The sequence below is a fragment of the Ovis canadensis genome, chromosome 3, assembly GCF_042477335.2.
Source record: "Ovis canadensis isolate MfBH-ARS-UI-01 breed Bighorn chromosome 3, ARS-UI_OviCan_v2, whole genome shotgun sequence".
NCBI classification, from domain to species: Eukaryota; Metazoa; Chordata; class Mammalia; order Artiodactyla; family Bovidae; genus Ovis; species Ovis canadensis.
The window spans coordinates 128,260,651-128,267,799 of NC_091247.1; the positions used below are offsets into that span (position 1 = coordinate 128,260,651).

Sequence of the window (7,149 nt, forward strand, 5' to 3'; positions counted from 1 at the left end):
GGAAAGGTCAGGATGAAAGTGGAGGTTGAAGTAACCTAGGGCAATTAGCCACACAATGAGGCCACCACTGGAAGCTAGGAAAGACATGGGTTCTCCCCTAGAATCTGCAGAAGAAAAACAGCTGTACTGACCTAGTTTAAACTTTTGACATGCAAAGCTATAAAAAAATAAATAAATTTGTACAGTTTTAAGCCATTAAAGTTTATGTGGAAACTTAAAAACTTGAAAGGTTAAAGAGGAGACCTTTTAACTTAGACAACAATAGGGACCAAATACATCAGCACTTAATTATTCTATAATAAATATCAACTGATATTATTACTGAAAAATGAAAAAAAAAAACAAACATGGTCAGTGCTACATAAGGGATCTGTTTCTTTAAAGGAAGGAATTATTTTTATTTTTAGCTATATTTATATTATGAAAAAACCTGTAGTTATAAAGTATTTGAAAATTTAAAAATTACATGTAATAAAAATCAAAACTGCTCTTTCCATTCGGGATCTATGGCCTCTATTCTAGAAAGAAACTTTTATTAACAGATAATTCCTGTATGGTCCTTCAAAACTGTTTTTATATAAAATATTTAGAGTCTTTTTTTCAAATTTATAGCTTTTATTTTTTAATTAAAAAATTAAATCTTTTTCATAGAATTACAGTTGATTTACAATGTCATTTCACTCTGCTGTACAGCAAAGTGACCTAAGTTTACATATATATACATTTTTAAAAAATATTCTTTTCCATTAGGGTTTATCCCAGGAGAATGGATACAGTTCCCTGTGATAGTAGGACCTTGTTGTTTATTCCTTCCAAATGTAATAGTTTGCATCTACCAATCCTAAATTCCCAGTCCATCCCTCTCCTGACACTTCTCCTCCTTGGCAACCACAAATCTGATCTCCATGTCTGTGAATCTGTTTCTGTTTTGTTGATAGGTTCATTTTGACCATATTTTAGATTCTACATGTAAGTGGTATCATATGACTTTTAGATTTTTTTATATAAATTTGCCTACTTCTCTCTTGCTATTTTGTCAATTACTGTTACATTTTGAGCCTCAGTTACTACTTACACATTGGGATTTCCATTCTTTTTTGATATGTTGACCCTTCACTACTGTGAAATGACTTTTAACAAATCTTTGTTAATACTCTTTATTGTAGAGTTGCAATAAAGTAATTGTGGTGTTAACCTTGTCTGAAATTATTAAAACCACTCAAGCTTTGTTATGGTTTGTATTTTTGCATATTATTATTTTCAATTTTTTCTGTGCCTTTATACTTAATGCATCTCTTATAAACAGCATATGGTTGGGTCATTCTTTGTTCAATCACTATGGCAATCTCTGCTTTTTAATTAGATTATTTTGTTCATTTACACTTAACAGAATCATTGACATAGTTTTATGTCTACTTGCCAGCATCTACTACCTTACTATTTTGGTTTCCTTTGTATCTCAGTTGGTAACGAATCTGCCTGCAATGCAGGAGACCAGGGTTTGATTCCTGGGTCAGGAAGATCCTCTGGACAAGGAAATGGCAACCCACTTCAATATGCTTGACTGGAGAATCCCATGGATAGAGGAGCTTGGCAGACTATAGTCCATGGGGTTGCAAAAGTCAGGCACGACTTAGCAACTAAACCATCCCCACCATCTTACTATTTATCTTGTGTTTGTTCCATCATTTCCTTTTTTTACCCACTCCTTTTCTGTCTTCATTTGGGTTATGTTTTATTATTCCATTTTATCTTCTCTCTCTTTTTTTTTTTATTCTGTCCTTCCATGCTTTTTGTGGTTCTTATTTGAATTACAGTATGCACCCTCTATTTAAAACAGTAGTCTGTCTTGAAGGTTATTTTATGAACAATTTAAGGAGCTTCAATTTTCTTTCCAGTCCTTTATGCAGCTGTTATACATTTCATTCCTCCTCCTGCCAATCCCTCTATCTACGCATTCATCTATCATCTATAAACAATGCCTTATAGGTTTCATTATTTTCACAATCAATTATCTTTTGGGGAAATTAAAAAAAAACTGATTTAAAAAAGACTTTTTCACTAGACACATAATTACCATATTCCCCTTCCCCTTTTTTGGGGATGAAGTGAAGTGAAGTCACTCAGTCGTGTCCAACTCTTTGCGACCCCATTGACTGCAGCCTGCCAGGCTCCTCTATCCATGGGATTTTCTAGGCAATAGTACTTGAGTGGATTGCCATTTCCTTCTCCAGGGGATCTTCCTAACCCAGGGCTTGAACCCGGGTCTCCCGCATTGTAGACAGAGGCGTTACCATCTGAGCCACCAGGAAAGTCGTTTTTTTTTGAGGGGGAGGATATGGATTCTAATTTTCATCAGGCATCATCATTTAGCCTAACTACCTACTCCACCATTCATATACTACACATCTGCTAGTGGTAAATTCTTGACATTTTGTTCATGAGAAAATATCTTTATATTACCTTTGTTTCTGGATGATATTTGAAGGACACATTTCTGGACTTTGAATTATACTTTAATTTTTTTTTTATTCGTTAGCCTTGATGATGTTATTTCACTGGTTTTTTTTTTTTTTTTTTAATGAGAGGTATTGAGTTCTAGTTATCATTATTCCCTAAGTAGGCAGTATGTTTTTCCCTTTCACCTAGTTTAAAAAATATTCTTATATTTGGCTTTCAGCAGTTTGACTCTATTATGCTTATGTGTGGCTTTTTAAAAAAACTTTATCTTGTTTGTGGTTTGTTGTAATTCTTTAATTTACAAGTTGGTATTATTTTTCTCAAATTCAAAAAAATGCTCAGCCAGTATTTATTTACCTAATATATTTTCCTTCCCTTTCTGGGATTCCAATGACACCTATATTAAACTGCTTGATATTGTCCCACAGGTCATTGACTGCCTCTTAAATTTTTAAAAATTTATTTTTTGTGTGTATTGGTTTCAATGATTTTTATTCTCCTATCTTCCAGATAACTTACATTTTACAATATCTTGTCTTTTGTCCATCCAGTGCGTGCTTTTTTTTTCATTTTGGACATATTATAGTTTTCAGTTTTAGAATTTTTTTAGCTCTTTTATCATAGTTACCATTTCTCTAGTAAGATTTTCCTTCTTTTCAATTATTATAATAGCAGTCTAAGATGCTGAAGCAGCTAATTCTGACCTGTCATTTCTGTGGTTGTTTTGAATTTTTTTTATTGCTTAGTTTTTAATTACATTTTTCTGTTTCTTCAGCTATCTAATATATATGTTGAACATTGTGAATTTTGTGTTGTTGAAAATCTGATTTATTTATATTCCTTTGATGTATTGCATGTTGCTCTGGCAGGCAGCTAATTTACTGATACATCAGTGTAATTATCTCCACTCTTGTTTTTCAGCTTTTAAAAATGTGGTTATAGAATGAGTAGCCTTTATTTTGGGTTAATAGAAACCCTTTTGCAAAAGATATTCTAGACCGTGTCTTTTTTCTGTATTCTCAAAGAAATGATTAGAGTAGTCAGATGAAATCTGATTTGTTATACCTGGTATTTTTTCCAGCTGTTCTTTTTTTTTTTTTTTTTTCTGAGCAGAACTTTGCAGAACATTACCTGGGGCAAGTACAGAAAAGCTCAGTCTTTGGCAAAAGACATAATTAGAACCCCTAGGGAAAGTGCTGAAGCTTTTTGTTTCTGTAGACTTCAATACCAGTTCCAATCACCTCATCATTGTCAAACTCTGGTCTTTAGTTTCTCAGGAAGGAGAGGTCACCAAACTCACTTAGACTTCACCTCCCTATCCTGTCCCACAATTCGGAAAGCTATACCAGGCATAGAACTGACACTTTGTGAGGTTCATCTCTGTTTCTCACAGGTTTCACATACGTATACATATAATATGATATATTCATAATATACACAAATATAAATATATATATATAGTCAATTTCCATTATCTTCTTTGGAAATTATTAGTCTTCCTTCTCTGAAACACACTAGGTAAATTTGGCAGTTAAAAAAAATTGATTATATTTCCTATAAGAATAAGATAGAAAACGAGAGAATAAAAAAAAATTGTTTAAAAACCTTCACAATGAAACAAATTTAGTTTCTTTTTAGCTGTTCTAGCTTTTATGAATAAAATGATTAAATGTGAAATAAAAATAATGAGAACAATCAGTGTTTCATGTGCTTATGCTAATCCTGATACACTAACCATTGGCAATGTACTGTTGGTTGTTTTTACATTTCTGAGCTATAAATGCATTCTGTTTTCACTATCTGCCAAAGTCATAAATAGTTGAGGTTTAAAATGACACCTAGCTACATCTCTATTTGTCTGAATAAACACCTGAATGTGATATGTTTATAACTGTTGCAATACTCCTTTTCTTCACCCTGACAGTTCTGTAGAGATACAGTATATCATTGTATAGAATTCAAAGCATGTCCAACACTTTGTGCTAAGGCATTGCTGCTTCAAAATGTTTGCAATTTGATCCTCTCTGTACCTACTGAATCCACTATAACAAACATTGCTGGATGCACTGAAGTTTATGGATGAATTAAAGGTAAACACAAAGTTTTTTTTTTTTTTTAAGTGAGCTCAAATATAAATGTATTTGCATTATCTAAGCAAAATGCTGTGATGAAGGAGCCAAAAAATGTTTATATAATTAAGTAAAATACAACATAGATGCATACCAATATATTATCCAGAGTTTGGAAACAAACCGACAATTATACAATGGATTGTTCTTTATAAAAACTCTTTTTAAAATAAAGAAGAGAGAGATACTTAAATAATAATAATTAAAAATTCCTATTGGTTTCCTGATTTGGAGATATACATGTGTGTATATGTGCATGTGCGCTAAGTTGCTTCAGTCGTGTCCAACTCTTTGCGACCCTATGGACTGTAGCCAGCCAGGCTCCATTGTCCATGAGATTCTCCAGGCAAGAATACTGGAGTGGGTTGCCATGCCCTCCTCCAGGGGATCTTCTTGTCTCAGGGATCAAATCAGTCTCTTACTTCTCCTGCATTGGCAGGCAGGTTCTTTACTACTAGTGCCACCTGGGAAGTAATGTGTAACACACATTGCTAGAGAAGATAAAAAGTAATTACTGTGGCTTGCAAACCTCCTCTAGAGGCACTTGTTTAAGTAGTCAGGATTTCACCAATTTCTAAAATCTAGACCAGGATCTTCCTATTTATTAGAGGTTGGAATTTAAACTAGTGCGAGGAAATCTGCCAAAAATCAAGCCAGAAAGCAAATCATACTTCCTAGATGAAAATATTTTATAGTTTTCTCTTGTCTCTCATGATTATTATTGCTTAATTACATTAGAAATCTTACTATCAAACAGTTTGATTAATTACAAGTAGACAGTAGAATAAGACAAAACCATGAACAATTATATATGTATGTATCAGGCATTTATTGTGACATAAACCATATAAATATACATTATAATTTTTATGTTTGTTCATTTATTTTGCTTCAGTTTATAGCTAAAGGCTTTTTCTTTTGGCAACACTCTGTTGAGTAGAGGTCCATACAGTCTCTACCAACTAAAAATATACTTTGTGAACATATGATAACTTCCACTTTCTTTTCATTTTAGGTGGAAGAAAAATTTAATCAGAAAACCCTAAGTGCATATGCCTTCTAAACATGCACTATTTTAATGTAAATTAATAGTATTAACAATTAAGTTTTTCTAAATACTGGATCAAAATCTTATAAAAACAAAACTGTATTTCTTTTGTACTCATATTTTCTTTGTTTAAATATATTCATGAAAGTACAAAATTACCATAACCAGAACATCTTGGAAGAAGAAATTTGTGATCACACTCATTTAAGTCTTGGTAGGCATATAACTCAAGCGAAGGGAGCAGAAATGTACGTTCTTGCCAGACAGCAGCTTCCTAACCACAAGCGTTCAGCCTCTTCTATGTTGTTATGTTTTGCTGAAGGAATGAAGGTGTTGATTAAGTTGGAGAGTGATTTATGTTGAGATGTGTTAAGAGAGTTTTTTGATACATATTCAATGTCTTTTATCCTGCTAACTACAAGCTCTATAAGGATAGGGATCTTGTCTGTCTTGTTTACCACTGCATCTTCAGTGTATAGTACTATACCTTGTAACTAGCAAAAAGTCAGCATAGATTGAATGAAGAAAAGCCGTGATCCTACAAGCCATTTACATGACACATCTAAACATAGACTGCAGGCAACATACAAAGTATACAACATCATAGGAAATCAAGTAACCATTTAAAAAACTATACAGCTATTAAACTGACAGTATAGGAAGCGATAATAATAATTGAAACAAGAATGATGGCAATAAGCACTCTTGTACATTCCTGGGAGAAGTACAGATTGACACATTGATTCAGAGGACATGATTTTATAGTTCTGCTTAAAAGCCTCAGAAACATTAATATACCCTAAATGCTTCAGAGACATATATGAAAATTTATGCATCAAGATATGTTTTACAGATACAGTCAAGTCCATAAGTGAAAGTGAAGTTGCTCAGTCGTGTCCAACTCTTTGCGACCCCATGGACTGCAGCCTACCAGGCTTCTCCATCCATGGGATTTTCCAGGCAAGAGTGCTGGAGTGGATTGCCATTTCCTTCTCCAGGGGATCTTCCCTACCCAGGAATCGAACCTGGGTCTCCCACATTGCAGGCGGACGCTTTACCGTCTGAGCCACCAGGGAAGCAAATATATTACAAATTGCCTAAATATCTAACAGAAGATTAAGTAGATAATGTGACATATATAGGGTGAAATATTATTAGTGCATTTAAATCACATATTTTAATGACTTAATGGAAATGGAAAACTATATATGTAGAAGATCATGTTTATTATAAAACACATACAGAGAAGCAACAATAAAATAGAAAGAACTTATCTGTTTGGAGGGTGATAAGTTCTTTGAAAAATTTTGTTTAATTTTTTATTCTTTATTTGTTTTTGTTTTTGTTTTTTTTTTTTTTGTAATGAGCATATTGCTTACAAATCAGGACAAAAATTACCTTAAAAGCCTTTTCATTGTAATTCCTGTATCAATTTTTTTTTTTATTCTTTCAAAATGTCATCAGAAAACAGATCTTGATTATTTAGATTATTTAGTGAGCTGGAGAGAGTCT

General features: G+C 32.9%; 1 non-coding gene across 1 annotated transcript; it reads right to left on the bottom strand.

The window, feature by feature from the left end:
• Positions 1 to 6,641: 6,641 nt before the first annotated feature.
• TRNAC-GCA (transfer RNA cysteine (anticodon GCA)) lies at positions 6,642 to 6,713 on the bottom strand. The gene has a single exon. It is a non-coding gene; the product is annotated as a tRNA-Cys (tRNA).
• Positions 6,714 to 7,149: the final 436 nt, after the last annotated feature.